General features: G+C 42.9%; 1 long non-coding RNA gene across 2 annotated transcripts in view; it reads right to left on the bottom strand.

The window, feature by feature from the left end:
• LOC121664714 overlaps positions 1 to 19700 on the bottom strand; it is a 48106-nt gene extending 28406 nt beyond the window's left edge. The window contains exons 1-3 of one of the 2 annotated variants that reach the window (XR_006016100.1): positions 19340 to 19700; positions 16649 to 16706; positions 1179 to 1632 (exon numbers count right to left, since the gene is read on the bottom strand). This is a non-coding gene — a long non-coding RNA (uncharacterized LOC121664714). Of the gene's footprint in view, positions 1 to 1178; positions 1633 to 16648; positions 16707 to 19339 lie in introns of those variants that run through there. The other variant, XR_006016101.1, reaches the window with a different exon arrangement.
• Positions 19701 to 21675: the final 1975 nt, after the last annotated feature.

The following is a 21675-nucleotide window of genomic DNA, read 5'->3' as shown; positions in this document are numbered from 1 at the left end:
CACAATTTTTACAAAACCAGCTTGAAAGTGGCAGAAGTAATCATTAATGAAGATTAATGGGAAGATTCTGGGGTACAGAAATAATTATTTACTATTTCACTTCAGAAGCATGAATGGGAGGACAAAAAATGAAGGATCACAAGATACACAAGCTGGTATGGAGCAGTGTGTTTAGGAATATATGCCTATTAATAAACTCTTTTGCCAGTATTTTAGTATGAATAATAATATCTCAAAGCTTCCTGCAGCTGCCACAGCCTTGGCTGATTTATTGAGAAAGCACCACCTGCTGCTCTGCAGCACTGATTGGGTTAAGAATCTGGTAAAATGGTATTTCTTTCTCCCGAGGCTGGCTGGTTGAGGCAGCTCCCATAACTGGGCAGCCGTCCTGTGCTCCCTGCTGTTGGTGTCTACATCCCCACTGGCCACCAATGTAGAGGAACCAATGGCACCTGCATGACTCACACACACACAGGATGCCTAGTATGTTACAGGTAAATAAATATATTTACAAGGAAAGAGAGTTATCTTTTATTTTCTAAAGTTATCTCCTGCAAGGAAAAAGTCCTTTTTTTCATCACTGGGAATAGAACTTTTTACAATAAAAGGACACCAAATCAGAACAGTCTTTCTTACACATAGACAAAGCTCAGCAGAGTTCAGCTGCTGATCCAATGCTTCTTACAATCCCCTTGAATATTTGAATGCCTTGGCATTGCAATTAGGGGATAAAACTGTGTATTCCACAAACCTACCTTAATCTGGCAACTTTTACAAGTACTAAACATCCTTTTTAAAAGGTGTTTTAAAGACATACTGAGACACAGATTTAATAGCTTGGATTTAGCCAGTCAAAATCAAGGGCAGGTATGGAATAGCTATTAAAAAAGATCAAAAGGCATGCACATCACATCCAGCCGAGGTGGGTACCGTGATATATGGTGCAGTTCAGACTGCCCTGTCTGCCCAGAGACACTGCATTACCAGCACTACATCCTAACTTAACTGATCTGTAAAAGTGCCTTGCAATATGGAAGAGTGAAAGAATCCATATAAAACCAATTTCTCTTCTGTTCTATTTAAAAGTTAAAGGCACTAGTAAAAAGATAATAAATATCACTCCTTGCTTTTTCAGATGGAAATATCTATCATGAAGTGAGTGATAAGCCTTAGGCAGACAGCCCTCAGGGTGCTGCTCTGTGCTGCCCCAAAAAGAGATATGTGACATATGGCCACAGCTGTAAAGCTGGTGGGATGCTCCCTGCCAGCCTCTCAGTGCCTGGAGCAGGAGCAGGAGCTTCTTGGGTGGTCTGCAGAGGTGGGAAACCTGCTGTCACCCTTTGGCCAGGGGCCTGGGCAGGAGCCCTTGCATGTGGCCCATGGGTGGTCTTGCACTACGTACACTACACCATACCTTTTGTCACACCTGGACTGTTTCTTTTCAGACCAGGAAGCAGGAATGCTCCAGGCTATCCATTGCATCAGAAAGGATGTGCCAATAACTGCCCTGAGTGTATCATTCATTGGACAACTTCTCTAGGAAGGAAAAAACTCTCCAGAGGGTGTGTAGGAACAAATTGTCTACAGCAATTTCAGATGCCTGGAGACCTCTTCAGTGTCCATTCGCAATACCTGTTGGAAGGAGTGAGAGGAACATTCAGCAGACAGCAACCAGTCACTGACAAAGCCAAATTCACCTCAGAAACAGGGCAGGACAAGATTTGCACAGAAAGGCGAGCAAGAGAAGGAAGTTGTCACACCAACACAAATTTAAATACCATCTTGTGGTCCAGAACAACTGCCTGCACTAGATGTCATTAAAACTTCAGGGGAAGGGATAGCTAAATGAAACTTCTCACCAGGAAAAAATTACCTCCAGGAGAAAGATGCTTCAGGAGTACAGGAACCTGCTCCTGGCACTCAGCTGGTGACCCTCCCAGTCTACTGACAGGACAGCAGGGCAGGCTGCTTTGACCAACCCTATCAGTGCTCTCCACAGCCATCACAGCTCTGAGCCCTGCAGCCTGAGAGTCCATGGCACCTCCTGCCCACCTACTTGGACAGCTCTGCTTTTACCTGCCAGCACCTCTGGCCTGCAGTCAAAACATAAAAATTCAGATGTCTAATGATCCCCCTGAGGATTGTAACATAGTCAGCCTCAGACATGGCCCCAGGTGACCAAGAGCATAGCGCATAATTGCAAAAAGTAAATTACTTATGTAAATACCAGGCTAAAATTGTGTTGAATTATGTGCTTGTCTTGTCTCTAGCTCCTGTCAAATGCCTCAACAGTCGCATGCTGGCAACCATCCTCCTCATAGAGGGCAGTGAGCCTATCAGACTTGCACACTGAGCCACCTTACACCTGCACACAGCCATCTGCCTCCACCAGAGCTTCCATTCACATATCCAGTTGTTCCCTTTAGGAAGACGTTTCTAGAAGGTATCACTGATCACCAGCTAATGGACTGCTCCTGTCACATGCTTAGAAATCTCCTTTAATTGCTAGGAAGTGGAACATTTAAAACAACTCCTTTGTGACTGTTTCTTTACCTGCAGTGTAAATTTTGTTTGCATTGTCTATATAGGGATATTTATTTCTAAACTTTATTGTTTTCTACCCATCCATGTATAAGGGCAGGTGTTAAAGAAATTTCCTATTTGGTGTTACTTATGGATATGTTTTTTAGAAATAAAAACAAGCAAAGAAAGTGACCTCATACATGTCAGTCTCAAAATAGGCTTCATTAAATCACAAATGTAATTGCTACAGATAAAAAATTATTTCTAAATAAAAACCACAAAGAAGGCTCCCTTCAAAGTTGGAAGTGGTGCAGTAGCCCCAGCAGACCAGCATAATGGACTTGCTGAACAGAGGGACTGGGAAGCAGGTCTCTGCAGGGCACCTGGCTGTCTGTGGCTACCACATCTGGAGAAGGGGGTGTTCAAGCAGTTAGTGAGGTGCAAATGGAGCCATGGTCCTTCAAAGGATGTCTCTGAGAAGCATCAGGGACAGTTTAGTTTATCAATTCAGTTCATAAAAAACATTGCACCAACTTAACTTGGACCATCTTTCCTATCAAGGATGCTGGGCAGGACTATTTTCATTACCTATTGAGTGCCTGAGATGTCCAGGGTAGACAGATCCCTCATTTGCATCTGACCCAAAACCAGCTGGTTTTGGCCTGACTGAGATGTTTTAGTCTGTCTGAACATCCAATCTTGTTATGAGAACATCAGGAAATAGAAACTCCATCTTCTGCTCCCATGGTTTACTCCAGAAATATTACCCTCCCTGCACTACAGCTCCAGCCAGTTATGCCTTTCTCCACTACAATAAATTCTCTTTGAATAGCTATTACTGTCTACCCACAGAAGAGCTTCTCACCACAAATTAATCATCTCTCTGATAGATAACAAGAGGGCAAATGCTTTGATCCCATATTCTAGGCACACTGAAGTGAGGTGAGCTTAGTGGGAGTAGCTTTTCCATAACATCCTTTTGAGAGGATGAAGCCCCTTGGATGGGAAGCACCACCTTAAGTTTTCTCAGGTCAAAGCCGGTTTCCAAGGTGTCCCGTTTGGTAGAGAAAGGACAGCAGTCAGCTATCTTTGGGCTATGACTTACTTTTCATACATTAAATCTTACTTGGTTTAGGTGAGTGTCCTTCTGAGTGTGCTGACCCAGCAAAAATTACTAATCAGGGTGGCAGCCCTTGGTAATCCTTGGGGTGGCATAAAATTATAAACGGAAACTCTTTTATCTCTGCAAAAAGGATTCTGATAACACTGCTGAATAACATGAGGTTTAGGACTGATCTCAGCATTACAGTCACCCCAGCTCTGTAATCCTTCCCCGTGACCAACCATTCTTCCAGACCTCTCAGTAGAACCCCATCCATAAACTTTCTAATTTTTTTTTTCCAAAAAAAACAGATGGATTAGAAGACTTTGATAGAGTGTGAAGTCAACCACCTACATATGCATCTTCAGTGCCAGGCCGTACAGAAATACATCTCCTTTCATTCAAAGAGAGTCTCAGAAAATCTTCATTAGAGATATGTTAATCTGAAGCCATCTCTGTAAATTAAATGTCTGTGACCATTTGAATGACCATTTCCTCTGCTTCCCAGCAAGAGAGAGGTGAACAAGTGGATGCTTCAGGTTCATCAGACGCTAAGTAAAGTCCACCCAGAAATTAGGATGCAGTGCACAGAAAATGCCTACGTCCCATTCCTATGTCTACAAATAATCTGGCGAAAATACACTGAAGATCTTCTTGCTGCATGTTGCCTCAATCCACATTTCCTCAGGCATAGAAACCAGAAGAAAATACACCAAATGACTTCCACCAGATTCCACCAAATGACTCTCTTCAAGAGCAAAGTTTCCAAAGACCAATGTCCTCGCACACTTCCAGCTGGAAGCACTGCCCAAGAGCTCTGCCAACTCACACTAGATCCACTAGACAAAAATATTCATGTGTTATCAGCCTGTTGGTAAGGCTGCTCCTTATGACTAGAAAGTGTCTCTTCACACAGTCATGGAGGAAGAACGGTATAATTTACCATATGAGTTTTGGATTTAGGATTTCCTGGCCCACAAAAGCTCTGTGATCTTCATCAAGCCACTTACAAACTTCCTGGCAATTTTTCACTCTTTAAAAAATCTAAGGATGAAAATGCTGCTTTAGTCATGGCATGTTCTAAGGATAAACACAGCTCAGATGCTGAAGTGCTGAGATTCTACAATAGCATATGTGCTATGGAAAGGAAATGTCTCAAGAACACACTGAAGAAGAAAGAAAACAGGTAAAGCTTCAAGGAACAACATATGTCAGCCTAGCAATGTACAGTCAGACATTTCTTCAGCTTATTCTGTTTCTGCCATGAATGGACTAAATCCATGGCCCACTCCCATCACCTGCTTGCCATCAAAGCAACAGTGCCCAGTCAATAGCATCAAGAGCTTCAGACAAGATCTTAACTAAAAATCAGTAGCAAAACCTGCTTGGTGGTGTAGCCTAGTACACAGAAGCAATGGTGCACAGGGAATTATTCATCGCAGAACTAGCTGTATATCGTGACCTCTGATGAAACCTCAAAGTCAGGAAGGGGCCTTCATTCTAGAGGAGAGGATTACCAAGACATGCCACTAAGGTACGTCTTTCTGGCAAGTCGTATCTGCTTAGCATAATGTCTGGGTCCGTGTTTGCCTTCACTATGCATAAAGGTTTAGGGCTTGTTTTGAAAGACAAGAGATGATGGAAAGCCATGGTATTCCTGACAGCCTGTATGATATTCAAGTAAAATTAGTAATGTTGGTAAATGCAACCTCAGGTGCATCACCTTGGACCTCTGTGTGTCCAAAAATTACTTCTGGGTTTAGTTCATTACTCATTGACTTAGGTTATTCTGACTCCTTGCAGTGCTCTACATCATTCGTCCGGTGCAGTGTCCGTAGCCTTTACAGTGGACCTACTCCACAACTTCCCAGATTGTCCTATTTGTACTGACACTCTGTTCCGGCTTGGCCAAATTTAGAAATACATCCCCTGAGAGAAGGCACAACCACCCCTCCCCCCACCAGGTTCGGGAAAAAATAAATTTTCCTCAAAGGAAAGTGAAGAAGATAAAACTATTTATTTAACAAACACACAGGAAAGGAAAATAATGTTAAATGGTAAAATCTTTCGCTGCAGAGGAAAAACCTGGGAAAGCGTTAGAGTCCTCCCTTTGGTCTCCTTGGAGCTGGGGCTTGGGCCGGGGCCAGGCCCTCTGTGCCTGGTGGAAAGTCCTCCTGATGTGCTCTGACGTTACAGCAATCAAGCAGTCCATTAGAAAAGGGAGAAAAAATCCAAAATTCCAGAGAAGGAAAAGTTCAACTCTCAGTCTCTCTCCGGAGAACCAGAAACTGGAAAAACTGGCCAAAAGCTGACTGGAAAGCCGCAAGCCGGGTGCTTCCTCGCTCCCCTGCCCCAGCTGGGGAAAAGAAAACCTGCTATCTTTATGTGACCTTGAACAAGCTACAACTGCTTTGAGAAAGTTTTGCTCAGTTTTTTTCCTTCCCCCTCTCAGGCTCAGTTTAGAGGCATAGAAAGGCCCAAAAATTAATTTCTGGGCATAGGCAGCGATATGGGATACACATCATAAGGTCACCCCAAGACACACTCACAGGATTTTAATACTGATAGCAAAATTGTTGTCATGGCTGGGGATTGTAGCAGGGGGGGTCCCGGGAGCAGGGGAATCCAGCCAGAGTCACGACACAAACACTGACACAATTTGAGCATCGTTGCTCCCCTTTTATTGTCCGGTTACACCAAGTTATACTTTTTTTCCCAAAGTTCACGCCCCTTTCCCATGAGAAAGCCTCTAAGCAGCGGGGGAGCTGACCAGTGTATACCTTTTCCCAAGGCTGTTCAAGGCTGCTGGCTAGCAGGTGCCTTGCAAGCCTATCTTCAGCCTGAGGCCCCGTCAGGGGTACTTCTGCAACAGCCCTGGGATGCTTAAGCTCTCCTGGGGTATCCTATATTCCACAAGGAATCCCTCTACAGGGGATAAGAATCATGTTCTCAAACAAAACAGCCTGTGACAGCACATATTACCAAAAGAGAAATGAAAAGTCTGTTAATAAGGAAAAGCAAAATTCTGTAGCAGAACTTGATGCAAAGCGGCTTGTAAAATTTTCAGTGGGGCTACAGAAAATACATTCTTAAAAGTTCCTGGTATAAGCCCATGAAAATAGACAAAAAGAATTTTGAGATAAACATGATGACAAAGTTTGAAGAATTTAATATGCAAACAGTACTAAAAGAAAAGTGTATGACTGAGGAAGAAAGAGGTAAAACGCAAGACCATAACTGGTACTCCACTGGCCTTGCAGGAACATTAAGCTGTCAGAATTTGTGGAGCAAATCTGTGTATCAATTGTCATGAAAAACAAAAGGAAAACAAACACAATGAAGAACAACACAGAATATTAGACTTCACATAGTCAGACATCTACATGTAGACTGCTCGCCTGCAGCTTGTGGATAGATTGTGTATAGAAACACTTTCGCTCATCTTCTGTTTTTATCAGAAAAATGCGAGAAAGTATCAGAAAACAACACCACTGCTGAAAAAAACAAAAGCTTTCCTTCTGGTTTTCTACTCTGCACACAGAAGACATATTCTCTTGGGTAGCAGATGTATTTGGTTCACATTTTTTCCTTTCTCTGAGAAAAGAGATGTTTAAAACAGTTTAGCACCATTTTAAGATATATTTGTCATCTGTTTTTCCAGTTTCCCTTAGTCTTTTTATTTGTGAAACTATGAGTGTGGGGGGAGTGTTCTGCCCTGTGTAAAGAAAGTGCCTCTTCAGGGGTCCAGGCATGGCCACCTCACCTGTCCATGCCTCAAGATCATGGCTTCTCCCTATCAGAGCTCTTCAAAAACAGTCTGGACTGCCTTTGTCCCTTAATTTTTACAATGGCTGATAAATGCAAACAAATAACCCCCAATCCTCATTCACAGAATGGTCTATTTACATTTTTCTGTTATTTTAAAGGATCTCTCAAGTGGGTTGGTATTTAACATTTGCTGCCTTTCCAACATTCATTGCTATCTGGAGCCTTAGAGAGACTCATTATTTCTCCATAAACATGTCTTTCTAGATGAGCTTTCTGATCTTGTTTGTGTTGGTGATTGAAAGTGTAATGTCCCCAGACTGCCAGTGTAAATCATTAAAGTTTCATTATCAAAACTGTTTTCTCCTCCTCACAGTCTTTGGCTAAACAAGTCTATGTGAGGTGAAGACAGGAGTTTTTACAGAAAGATTGTATGTACCCAGGTATTGTGGACAGCAAGGGCACATGCATGATTTTTATTTCAGGAAGGCTTGCAGGATCAGATCCTCCATATCGGAAGAGGCAAGGCATGGTGTGCAAGCTCAAGTACAGCTCCTCCGTTTTCAGATGGCTATCCCAATACAGAACTGACGTGATCTTACCAAAATACATCTGTATGAGGAAACTGGTCTTGGCTCCACTGGGGTCAGATGCAGATCTCCCTGTCCACGTTGGAACTGATGACAACAAACTTTATCCTGTATGCGTCATTCAAAAGTTAATGTGGCCCTGCGAGAAAACCAACAGTATATATCTGCCACCTTGACAGCCTGAAGTGCTGAATCTCTCCAGGCAGTCCAAGGGCAAAAATGTGTACGTTTGCTAGAACTCTCTGAATATTTTCAGTTAATAGGTTGCATTAATGTCTAAAAGTTTAATTACAGTCTTTACACTTTCCCTGCCTTTCCTCAGAATACTTAGCTGCATTTGTGCATGTACAGACAGGAGAGATTTTGAATTAATAAATGTGGTATTATGGCATGATCCTTTAAGCAACTGAGAGATGAAAGGCTGATTTTTGTTTTATTCCTAAGCACACTGACATCAGGGGTAAATTTGGAGCTTGATGCAAGAAATTCAGCTGTGCAACTGACATTAAGGCTAATAGCAGCCACAAGAAAAACAAAATTACATTCTCTTCCTTGGACAAAAAATTAAATACAGATTGCAACTTATTCAAAGAGTTCAAAGTCAATTACTTTTCCCAGTGGAATCAATGAGAAGGACTTTCCATTTCAGTTCATCAGACTTTCTGCCTGCTGAGAAGAGTGACTTTATCTGGGATCTTTATCACCATTTGCCTTCCTGGGTTGTTGGGTTTTCTTTCTTTCTTTCTTTGCCTGATTGATGATTGGTCTCATAAATACAGCATTCTGGGTTTTTTTCAAAGGCAATTCAGTTGCTTTCAAGAACTGCTAGAATTTTGAAAAATCACTAGAATTTTCCTTTAAGACACAGTAAATGCCACAACAAAGACCAATGTTAGCTGGATGAAAGATCCAAAGCCCACATTCCATTCCTGGAAACAGGCCTGTGAAGTGTCACTGCAGATCCATGGAGACATTCTGACCAGGATAAACTTTCATCCAGTGACATCTCTAAAAGTGGTGTGATTTGGTTTTCATTTGTCACTGTTTGTTTAAGGCAGGTGTCACTTGAAAGGTCTTAATCTTTTCCCATCAACAGTATCAGTACACAAGGGCAGACAGCCACTTACAAAACCACTACAGAACATAGAGTAGATGTGCCTGGGGCAGATTAAGGTGATGTCCATGTTCAGTTCATTCAAAGATGTCAACACTATCAGCTTACATGTACTGATCCCAAATTTTTTTCTAGGAAATTTGGTTTTGGCATTGCTGCCTCCAAGATCTGGGCTGGTTCCCACACTGACAACTGTCATTCATTCTTAAAACCAAAAGTCCATACAACACAACCAGGACTAGTACAAAATTAGTTACCTCCCATCTACGTACAGCTACACAAGACAAGCTGAGAATTCTGCATCCAAATCCCAGGACCCAATTTCAAATATTATTTAATCATCATCATAACATTTAGCTGCTAAGTAGCCATAGCAATCACATTGCTCTCACATTCCCATGCCCTGCTGTTATCCCACTCCAGGCAGTCACTGCTCCACAGCCCACAGTGGCTCTGCCACCTGGTATCACCCTCTAATAGGCTCCACCCAAAGCTTGTGCTTGTAAAAATGTATGTTCAAGATGCAGAGGGGATGCATGTCCGGGTGGGGCAGGGGTGGGAGCAGGAGCTGATGGTGCAGCTAACACTGCTGGAGCTGTCGTGGCAGCGTGTAGCCTGACACACTGTCCTTGAGGGGAAGGGGGCATATAAGAAGACTGTTCATGTATGTGTGCCTGTGAGAAAAAATTTCTTTCACTACATACATTATTAGCAAATAGAAATGATTAAGTTAAAACAGGACAACAGCTGGATTACAACACAATCCCAGGGGCCACTAACTCAAGCGATTTTTATAGTTTACCATTAGAGCAAAATCACTTGAAATGCCTTATATACCATAAAGAGCGTATCTCAACAGCAGAAGAGAGCAGGAAGGGTAGTCAGAACCAGGTAAGTGCAAGGAAAACAGCCTTCCCACCATACCAGCCAGGGGCAAAAATACAACTATTCCGGTAATAAAAAGTAACACAGCATTCCTCTGTGACAGTATGTAGCGTTTGCTGTGACAGTGCAAGTGTTGTATCCAAGCTGTATCCACTGCAGGGCTGGACGCACCAAGTGTTGGGTTTCCAGGGTGTAAAAGAGAGAGGAGACCCCGTGCCGATGTCAGTGCCCTGCCAGTTGTGAAGGAGGAGGCTGAGGAGCACTAGGGCCAAGGCTCAGGGGCTTCAGGGGACATCAGTGCTCCCACTACCCTGCAAGGCACCCCTTACTGCTCACTGAGTCACAAGCTCCAGTGGATGAGCCACTGGCAGCAGCCACCTCTCTCTGTCATCCTTCCTTCAATGTCCAAGGCACTTGGGCTTTCTCCCCAGTATGCTGGCTGGAGCCCAGGTCAGTTTTGGAAAGATTTCTCCCACAGCAGATTTTCCAAAATCTTGCTGACCATCCCAACAGCAATCCCAAAAGCTGTTCATCCCAGGCAGGTAAAGCACCAAGAGAGCACAGGGCCCATGACCAAGCACAGCCCCCTGCCTCCCTGAGCTTCCCAACACAGAAAACAAGATCCACACACACTCAGGGGAGACAAAACGCACTTTGAGACCACATCTGCCCTTAGCTCTGGGGTCACACATATATCGATACCTTTCTATCCTTTATTTTCAACCTCATTGGTAGAGGAAAACACCCAACCATAATCATGAGGGAGGCCCCTGCTGGTAAATTAATTTCTGGCTGAAGAAAAAGAAACAACAAAATTTTAGTTGGGTTTCTTCTCTACCCTGTCAGCAGATCCGTAAGGTCTTACAACAAAGTGTCTTGCAGCACCCTTTCATAACCGCGTTAAGGGAACAATGACATCTGAAAATCTATGTGCTGGGAAAACAGTGAGGAATGAGGTCCCCAGGTTAGGAAGATCAAGTTAGGACAGTTTGCTACTGATTTCCTGTGGCAAATTTAACTGTTGAGTTAAAACCCACGGACAGAGGGTGACATTACAATGTAAGTCACATGAAGGTGCTGCAAAAGGCTGGGGAGCAGAGGAGAGGACAAGTTTCCCATTCCCTGCTCACACACCGATTCTCCAGGTGCACTGCTTATGTGATGAACAAGACGTGAATCTGAGCTGCCATTTGTGCTACACAGATTGTCACCCAAGTGTTGGGTGTGAACACTGCTTTCCCCAGTCTCTGCATTTCAGTCCTATTTCAGTACATGTAGCAGTGTCCAAATTCCATTCAGACAATAATACCACCTTTGAAAATTCAGGATTGAAATAAACCCAGGGGGCAACAGACAGACAATTAGATGTAGTTTGGCAATGGTGTGTGGCTGGAACGCAATCAGTATGGTGCTCCTCAATGAGGAAGGAGGATCATACTCTAGGGCAGGAAGGCAATCCTTCCTTCCCAACACAGCTTTATCATAGCCCTCTCTGGGATTTTGCCATCAATCTGGCCATTCAGTTATCCATGACATATGACACAGGAAGGGAAAAGCGTGAAAAAGGGTGAGGGTTACTACACTTCAGTTATTCCTATTATCTTTCTCTAACAAGACCATTCAAATAAAAACACATAGAGAAACATTAAATTTTTGATTTATGGTAGACGGAAATACATGTGGGACATACTGACAATTTGTTGCAGTTTGAAACTGTGACAAAATGTGATTGAAAAAAAATATGTTACTAATCATTTAGTAAGAGGCAAGAGGTCAAATACTCTACAGCTTCATGGCTCCCTTGAAATGTGCAACAATAAAAAGCAAGAAGAACGAAGCGTGCGAAGACTTTTTTTCTCACTAAGACCAGATTTTTATGTTCATATATTGAATTGTAAAACAGCTAATTTGAAGAGGGAGCCTTTAAAAATTGACCTATTCTCTGCAATGCTGGTTTCCTATTTTTCATCTTTCCTAATATAATCAATAGTAAAGGACTGTAAGTGGAACTGCTCATGTGGGCAGTCAATAGACTGAGAGGATGTTTTAAACATCTTGGTAACAGCTAACACCTCAGAGAGGGTGTTGCAGCCATCAGTGGGGCTGGTTTAATGCAGTGTCAGCAGGAATTGCGTCAGGTAGGCACACACCTCTGCAACACCACAAACTTCTTGGTTTTTCAGAAAATGTAGTGCACTGGGTATGAATTCAGCAGTGGTTAACTTCCTTTTGCCAGTGCTTATTCCAGAGAGAGGAGCTAAGTTGCACTGTGGAGAGGATAGGGCAAAAGGGACAAAAGTGTCACTGGACCCCAAACTACCTATGTCATGAATATTCATTGCCAACAGGACCCAGACTGGGTACCTTTCCCGACCATCCTCCATTAAGCACACGTTCCCCTTCAGTGGATTTGTGAAGAGATCACCAAACCATCAGAAACTGTCCCTTGACCACCAAAAATCCCAGCCACCGGCCAGCACACAAGCTTCTTTGATCCTTCAATTGGGCCCAAGACTATTTTCATCTCTTCCAGGAATGCCTGCCACACCTGGCAGGATCTGTGTTGCAGGAAAATACCATGAACCTCCTTTTAATTGTCTATACTGGGAGCCCAAATGTTCATCTAAGAGCCATTTGTAGGTAGTGGACTACCTTTTTTTTAAGTAATCTTATTCCTAGAATTGCAGTAAAGACCTCAAAATGGGTTTTATCACTGTAATTTTACTTATTTATTAAAATCTAAAGTTTTCACTTAAAACAGAGAACGGTCTCCAGCAGTCAGCTATCTTCTGCCAATTTAGTCAGGTGGGGGTTGACCTCTTTCACCAGGCGGCAACTGACAGAATGAGAGGACACAGTCTCAAGCTGCGTCAAGGGAAATATAAGTTGGATATTAGGAAAAAGTTTTTTACAGAAAGGGTGATAAAGTGCTGGAATGGACTGCCTGGTGGAATCACCATCCCTGGATGTGTTTAAAAAAAGACTGGATATGGCACTCGATGCCATGATCTAGTTGAGGTGCTAGGGCATGGGTTGGACTCGACGATCTTGAAAGTCTCTTTCAACCCAGACATTCTGTGAATTCTGTGAATTTACTATTCATAACCTGATATTAATTTTTTAGATGTTAAGATATTGTCCAATAGCTGATTGTGATATTTTGGGAGGGTGAGGAATGGAAAATAATGCTTTTGAATTAGGCTTAGACTCATGGCACAGGAGTTGCAATTGCAAGGACCCTCACTGCTCCAGTGCTGCCTTACTCATCTTCTGCAATGTGATTTATTGGACCCAGTCATGTACCCCAAGAACCTCCCTTGCACCCATTTGTCTATCAGAGCATGGGAAAGGGACAGAACTTATGAAAGGATTACTTGGCCTCTGCTGTGGAAGATGAGAAGAGTTACAAAAAGACAACAGACTGGAATAGGTTAGTTCCACAAACTTTTGGCAGCGCTCTAAAGCATCCATCTCTGATGGGATTTTCATCATCTCAGTGACGTCACAGTAGCATGCAAGGAATTAGCAGAGCTGTGGTTTAGCTATGTCCCAAGCACTGAGAAACTGGAAGGGTTTCACACAAGCTCCCTGGATACCGGAGGTACCATGGTCCTGTTCGCACAAAGGGTTGTTGCACTGACATACTTCTCCATCCCCCAGCTTGGGGAACTCATTTCTGTGCCTGAACCAATTTCATCTGAGCTTTCTTTTTTCCTTTCACTGTATGTTCTTCATCTTATTTAAGCCAGCTTGTTCCAAACGACCCATTGCCTGTGTGACCAAGAATTATCACTGAAATAACCACACAAGAACAAGGGAGGAGATACTTAAAAGCACAGATGAGCACGAGAATCTTGTTTGTGTTTTCGAAAATTCCCCTCATTAGTATTACAAGCATATCTTGAGAAGGATGCCTGATAGTGTCAGACCATATGGTGAAAAGAAAGACAACGTTCAAATAACAAGAGACATATTTGCCAAAAGCCAGGGCAGAGGCATCATCACATTATATCGCAGGTGTTAAGTGCATTGCCCTGGGCACTCTCTGCTTATCCAATTTTGCTGTATGCCAGATCCTTACTCAGCACCTTCTTCAAAGAGAAGAAGTGAAACCTTTTAGAAAGCCTTGTGAGACACCCAGGATCAGTGTTGTAACACAGCACCCCCCTTTTGCAGTGCCTCCAAATCCACCCAGAAAATGCAATATTCCTCTTGCTTACTCATTCCAATTTCTACTTGCTCCATGAAACCAAAATCTCATTTCTACACATGCTTTGCTCTATAATTCACTCTCCAGTCTCTGTTTAAAACACGCCAGATTCTAGCTATAAACTGCTTCGAATATCCTGAGAACTTCTGTAAAACACAATGCAAATTTAAAAAGTTCAAGCCTGGTGCTAATGCAATAAAAGAAGGCAAATATGATTCCAGATATACAGCTGGTGTAATGCCTTTAGGAAGTGCTCCATCAGTTTGATTTAGAAAATGATTGCATTATGTTAAAACAACTAAATTGGATAAGAGGAAGAGGGATTTGTTGACATAAATCTTGTCTCTGGACTTCAAACCCCTCCAAGGAAATACAAATAAGAAAATATATACACAGAGAACTGCCAATTTCCCCTGAGAAGATCTGTTTTCAAGGAAGTAAAAGTCTATATTGGAAATCAATCCAGTTGTTTTTAAAGCAAGAAACCTCTATTGGAAGTCAGCAGGAAGGAACATTGGAAGCAAACCATCAAATAGCAGAGAACGAAGTGAAAAAGTAACCAAACTATATAACCCAAACTTATTGTTTTCAAATAATTGTATGATTCTGACTTCATCTGCAATAAATTTGGAATAACTTGGCATGTGAACACCACCAGCTCAAAGGAAACAAAACACAATGTAAGAGCAATCATGAACAGCCGAGTAGTTTTAATAAAGGTTGCCCTGAGTGACCAGCACAGGGAAGAAAAAAGGCAGAAACGAACTTACACAGCAGAAATTCTCTGACTATTTTGCATGGACCTGACATGGTGTGCTGGTGGTAATCTTTAGCTTAAAAACTGATCTAGACAGCCATTCACTTTAATACTTCTGCCAGAAGAGTCCTATCAATCTAGTGGGAACAGCATGGGCACAGGCCAGGGTAGGAGATGAAGGATTTTCCTCCCTTCTGCTTTCCCCTGTCCCTACAACTCCACAAAATCTTGAGGAAGGGAAGCAGGGAGCAGAGCCTGATGGAGGCACCTTTCCATAGTCAGCTGTGATTTAACCAATCAATTCTTCTTCCAGGCCAGCCTTGTTTGTCCACAATCTCCTTTTTAAATAGGCAACTGAATATTGCTTCGCTGAATTAAATAGAAGATCTGGGAAAAAACTGCAGCTTCATGATGTAGAAATGATGGGGAAAGTTATCAATATGGGCATCTGTGAAATGCTAAACAGCTGTCAAGAAGTGAAAAGAAAGAAATCTGAAATGCCACTGTTATGCATCCTCACACAAACTTCATTCCCTGTAACCATTACTGTTCCTTTATCTGTTACACCAGCAGGAAAAGATTTGCTAGGTGGTGGATAAACTCAATCAGATTATTCAAAGTTTTGATTGCTGAGCAATGGTCAAAGGCTCTTTGGGTACTGTCCCGGATCCCACAGGCTGGTGTGGCCACGGCGATTACTGACAGCCCTTTGTGCAGGTGGAGAGCAGTGGCAGTGATGGTGGAGAGCTGCCCGTGCTCACTGAAGGTGCAGGCACAGGTGAGGGGGACCTCAAGCCATGCCCTGGCCTTCAGAGAGTGGGATCCATTTCAAGGGTTGCCAGCCTGGAGGTGCCTAGATCCTAGGATCAACTCACCCTTAATTTGAACCAAGTCATCATACAAGCAAATGGGAATAAGGTAGTCATACATCCCAACAGGTGACATGGCTGCAAAGTTATTACAGACAGAGGCTGACAGAAATGGAAAAACCCATGCTTTATCTCCTCCTATAGAGTGTGAAATCACAAGGGCATCTTGCCCTTGCTGTGAAGGACATTAGGGATTGTGGGGACTGGCGTCCCTCAGCCAGCAGCAGTAGTGAACCAACTCTGGCACCTCTGGCCATCCAAGGCACCATTTCAGCCTTCTTCCCCAATGACTGACTGCTTTCACTTCTCCAGAATTGCTCTCATCTTCTTGGCAGACTGGGAATTCTCATCTTCTTGTCCCAGTGTTGTGTATTAGCACCTGCCCTAGTGCTTGACCAAATCTTGAACACATTACTGGCCCATTAAAGAGTAAAATCCTCTCTCCTGCTCAGCACAGTAATGGACTGCCCAAAAGCCTTGCCATACAGTGAATTAGACAAATTTCACCATGTAGGCCAGTGCCCACATACTGTTTAGGTGTGGAGAGCAAGCCCTTTGCAAGAGGCAGATCCAACACTGACTTTTGAGGAAAGCAATTACTCTTACAGCAACAGCTCCTCACCAGCTCCTGTCCTTGCCATGGCAAAGTAAAGAACAGCAAGAGAGAGCATTTCTTCATTCTCTTTTACTAACATACTGCTCAGTCTTAGACACAGAGGCACACCTTTACAGTGGGGCTCTGATCCCATGACGACAGGGATGAAGCTAAGGACCAAAGTTCCTGTTGATCAAACCGCTGGAGGAATATACAGAAGAGAAAGCAAGCTGCTTACCTGCCTTTCTTGGGCCTTCTCATGCCAGGAGCGGTCCGAGGTTTCTTCACAGATGGGGCTGCAGAAATTGAAGAAACCAGAGATAAAAAAAATCCCTTTCCATTCAGACAATATCTTATCAAAGGACTCTTCTCCTTGAAATCCAGTTCTCAATTATGCTCATATATATTCTTGCATTGTCAGCTCATCCTTCCCAGGGGACTGAGACAAACTTACAGCCATTGGATAATTTAGTCTTCTATTAACCTGTTCAAGTTGTGGCCATTACACAGCATGAGGGGCACAGGTACAAACTGCAAATGCAAAGGAACCACTAAACTCACTGGAGGTCTCACTTGGTGTCTCACAGAAAGTCCTGTGGGAAGACATCACCTCACTGCAAAGGTCTGTCATTCAAACCACAGCAATTTATTTTTCATTACAGGAGAGGGAGTTGGTTGACAGGTCATCATCACAACTCATTCTTCACCTCAAGATGGTCTTAGCATCCACCAGCATTTGTTCTCTAACCTTACACCACCCCTGCTCAGTAAACTATGTGACAGTCTGCTTCCACTTTTAGAATGTCCAGGATCAAAAATATCATGGACATGCCTCTGAAATGTAAAAATGTTTCTCCTTGCCCTAGGAAATCCATAGGTCATTGGTACATTGCCATGACACTTCTATAAGGGAAAAATATGTTTATCCAAAATCCTCAGGTGCTAGAAAGAGGGGGTTTCCATCCTAGACCATCCCACTGTTGCCTCAGCTGCCAAAAAGAGTCATTGTGGCCCTGCACATGGCCAGCTTTCACCCCTGATAGTGATTTGTTTTCCCAAAATCACCTGCTGGAAAATCAGAAATAGGAATTAGAAATCCTGACTCTGAATCTTACGCTTCAATTATATGACCATTGCTTCACTCTTCTGCCTTTGCCAGTTTTATATAGTCCTACTTGCAACGATATTCATGCTCTTCAGCATCTCTCTCCTCCAAATGAAATCAATAGAAGTTACTGCTAGTTTAAAAAATTAAGGAAACAATATTTTCAGTAACTAACAATTGTTCAGAAAGAGAAAAAAGCATTCCAGACACCTGCACCTCATCAGGTTTTTAGTAACTGCTGTTTTGGGACTGCTCCTCTTCCCTTTGCCTTTTCTGCTATCAGAAAACAAACTCAGATATAACATTTTACTTGACGCATATCAAGATCTACCATTCTGTACCAACCTTGGGAAAATAGGGGGGGGAAGTAAGATAGCTATAGCAACTAGCTCTATGTATGTAGCAGCCAGTCCTATACTGCTGGATAAATATACCATAGGAAAATCCCTGGGAGATGAGTGAATGCAGTAATGGTGGCTTATCTGTACGGTATTTGATTAACAAAAAGGAGCTAAATAAACAGTGATTTCTTTTTGACAATCTGATCTATTTCCTCCTAGCACTGGGGGGAAAAAAAAAAAGGGCCTGTTTTTAGATACAGCAAGTTCTTGTCAATGTCCCAGCTCTGCACTCTGGGCCACCAAAATTTGGGGAAGGAGAGTCAGCTGCTGAGGGGGTTGGCAGCCTGGATCCCTGCAGCACCCTCACAGCACCACCAGCACTGCACCAGGACCTCCCAAAGGCTTCAGAGGCAAGAGCCACAGGGCAAGAGCCAAGAAACCCAGAAATTAATGGCAAGATTTCTACTGATTTCAGACATGTGAGTGTGTCATCCAGACACTTCTGCAGCAGACACTCACATTCCTTATTTCATCTATTTCAACAGCCAATTAAACATATTTCAACTAATCCTCAGCACTGCTGGTCAACTGATGGACAACCCCATCATGTTGTCCTGCCTGGCACCACAGGTGAACAAGGCAGAGTGATATACCCCATGGATGAGGAAGACTCTGCTGGCAGCCTGGGATGGAGGAATCCACACTGAAGTAGTACCCACATGTCTTCATGAGACAGGATCAGAACTCCACAGTTAAGATAATTCAATTCTCCTTTGAAAAAAACATGAAGTGGAAAACACTCAAGTACATAGACTTCACACCTGCAATTTTTTTTCTAGAAGTCTGGTTCCAAGGTATGTATAATGATGTAAATTAGAAAAACTCTTATTAGATTAAATAATCTCAAAAATTCCCCTTTATAGTAAAAATATGTTTCTCTTGTAAAACTGAGAAAGTCCTCTAGGATGCTAACTATTCTTATGCATCTCAGTCATTACATTATTTGCATCCAGTTGGAGATGGCAGAACTTCTCAGGGGGAAACTGACGTGGGTATTTTAAGGGTTGCTTTTTTCCTTTTTTTTTTCTTTACAGTTTCCTATGTGCAAAACCTAGAGGCTTGTTTTTCTCTTTTATCACAGAGAAAAAATGATCCTGATTCAAATCAGCACTGAAATACAATACAAGGCTCTGCCAGATGTTACATAAACGATGATGTAATGCTGAAGTATTTCATTACACATGCAGGTCTGTTCTTCAGCCCAGCAGTGATTTATTACATTTTGTCAATCCCGTTTTATGTACCCATATCACTTTTACATCATTTTTCTTCATGACATTGTTACATTCTCACAGAAGCACATAGAGATAACATCATAACAGCACAGCCAATGAAGTTAGCATTTTACAAATAATGTTACTAATAAATAAATATACCAGTGAGGGGAAAATAGTCTTTCTGAGAGAGTGAAAAGCAAATTTACCTTTGAATAACCTGATGGGGGGGAAGAGGCCACAAGTCCAATAAGAAAATTGAGTTAGCATCCTCTCGGAGCATCTTCTGCCTTCATGCAGAACAGTGAGGAAATGCTGTTCTTGCCTCTTTTTGGTTTAATCTCACATTCTCTTTGTTCTCCTAATGTGTTCTGTGTGCTGCTGGCTAGATCTTATGCACCAGCTGCCTGGTCAAACAGATGCATCAGCAAGTGAAAGAAGATCAACACATAAAATCTGTTTTGACCCTGAAATTATCAAGCCACTGGACAGCTTTTTTTTTTCCTGATCATCCATCAAGGTTTATTAGAAAAAGCACACCCAGCAACATTGCTTCTTATGGGGAGAAAAAGAATTCCAGAAACTGTAAGTTCAAAAGATACAAAAGTCATGTCAAAATAATGTAGCAGGCTACTTAGAAGATGCATTCCTACAGCAATATTGTTAAAGAAAAAAATCCTTCTAACAAGCAGGTTGCCAAAAATCCCGTTAGACAACTGAATCAGAGAAGTCCTCTTTTTTTGCAGTCAGCCATTCACCTGCATCAAGCAAAATGTTGCAGTGAGAAGCTGCAGTAGAAAAGAATTCAAAATTTTCTTCTTTGTAACAACACAGGGTGAGATTTTGCATTTGCTGTGTCACTAGAAAACCAAAAAAACTTGATTTTTTTTCTTGGCATTTTAAATGGTGTCTCCCCCTTGGACATATAAAAGGCAAATCCCCAGTGTTTTCTAAGTGACTTCCTTCTGAGGGAAACCGAAGCTCCCATGTGCCAACAGGACCAATTCCACAGGGAAATCTGCCGCCTCCCTGGGGCCTGGGTGAGAGATATTACTAGAAGATTCCCTGAACTGAGTCAGCGCTCTGATAATTATTCACTGTTGTTACCCAGGTTGGCAGTACTGACACTGAGGAGAGAAGTCCTAGGGCAGTCAAAAAGGACTTCAGGGCACTGGGATGACCGGTTGTAAGGACAGGAGAATAGGTGTTGTTTTCTTCAATTCCTTTGGTAGCAGGGAAGAATGCCAAAAGGAACAGCCACCTTATCAACATGTGGCTTGTGCCACCAGTGGAATTTTGGCTTTTTTATTCACGGGGTGTTTTATATGGCACCAGGCCTGGTGGAAAGAGATAGGGTTTGCCTGTCTATAAGAGGGAAAATGATTCTAGCCCATGAGTTGGCAGGGCTGATTGAGAGGGCTTTAAACTGGGTTTGAAGGGGGAATATGATAAAAACCAGGCTCAGCAGAGATGAGCGTAGAGTGGGGATGCCAGCGTTGGGGGTGAAATCAGTACCCCAGCTGACGGTCATCCACACCAGTGCACACAGTATGGGTAACAAAGTGACAAACAGGAGGGAGCCATTGGCAGCAGGAAAGCTGTGACATAGTCACCATCATCTAAATGTGGTGGGATGACTCATATGATCGGAGTGCTGCAACCATGGTTATAATGGTTCTTCAGAAGGGATGGGTGGGGAAGCAGAGCCAGAGGAGTGGCTTTGTATTAGGGAGTGTTTCACTGCATAGAGCCCAAGGACAGTGATGACAAGGTTGAGTGGCTATGGGTAAGAATCAGGGGGAAGGCTAACAAGGCAGATGTACTGGTGGGAGTCTGTTGCAGACTACACAACCAAAATGAAGAGGCAGATGAAGTATTCTATGAGTGGCTAGGTTTCACGAGCACTAGTCCTTGTTCTTGTGGGAGACTTTACCTTACTGGATGTCTGCTGGAAACCCAACACAGCAGGGAGGGGGCAGTCTAGGAGGTTCCTGTACTATGAAGAAGATGACTTCCTGACTTCATAAGTGAGTCTATCAGGGGCAGTGACCTGACAGACCCACTGTTTGCAAACAAAGAAGGGCTGGTGGGAGATGTGGATCATTTCAATTATTATGAAATAATTGGGTTCAAGTAAGGAAGTGGGTAACAAATCCTCTACCTTGGACTTTGAGCTGGTAGAGTTCCCTGGAAAAGAGTCCTTAATAACAAATGGGTCCAGGAATGCTGGACATACTTTAAGAAGGAAATCTTAAAGGTGCAGGAGCAGGCCATCCCTATGTGCCAAAAGACAAGCTAGTTGGGAAGAAGACTGGCCTAGCTGAACAGAGAGCTTTTGCATGAATTCCGGGACATAAAGAGAACTTTTGACCTTTGGAAGAAGGTGAAGGCAATTCCAGAAGAGTACAAGGATCTTGTTAGGTAATGTAGACAGAAATTCAGAAAGATGAAAGCTCAGCTAGAACTCAATCTGGTCACACTGAGGACTTGAGAGGCCTCCTAGAAACAGAGACTAGACTGGAGTAAAGGATTAAAAGAGGTATTT

Source organism: Corvus kubaryi, unplaced genomic scaffold (assembly GCF_017639235.1).
Source record: "Corvus kubaryi isolate FWS band 111438036 unplaced genomic scaffold, C.kubaryi_AGA036_p1.0 37308, whole genome shotgun sequence".
NCBI lineage: Eukaryota > Metazoa > Chordata > Aves > Passeriformes > Corvidae > Corvus > Corvus kubaryi.
This window is presented reverse-complemented; position numbering and strand designations above follow the sequence as displayed.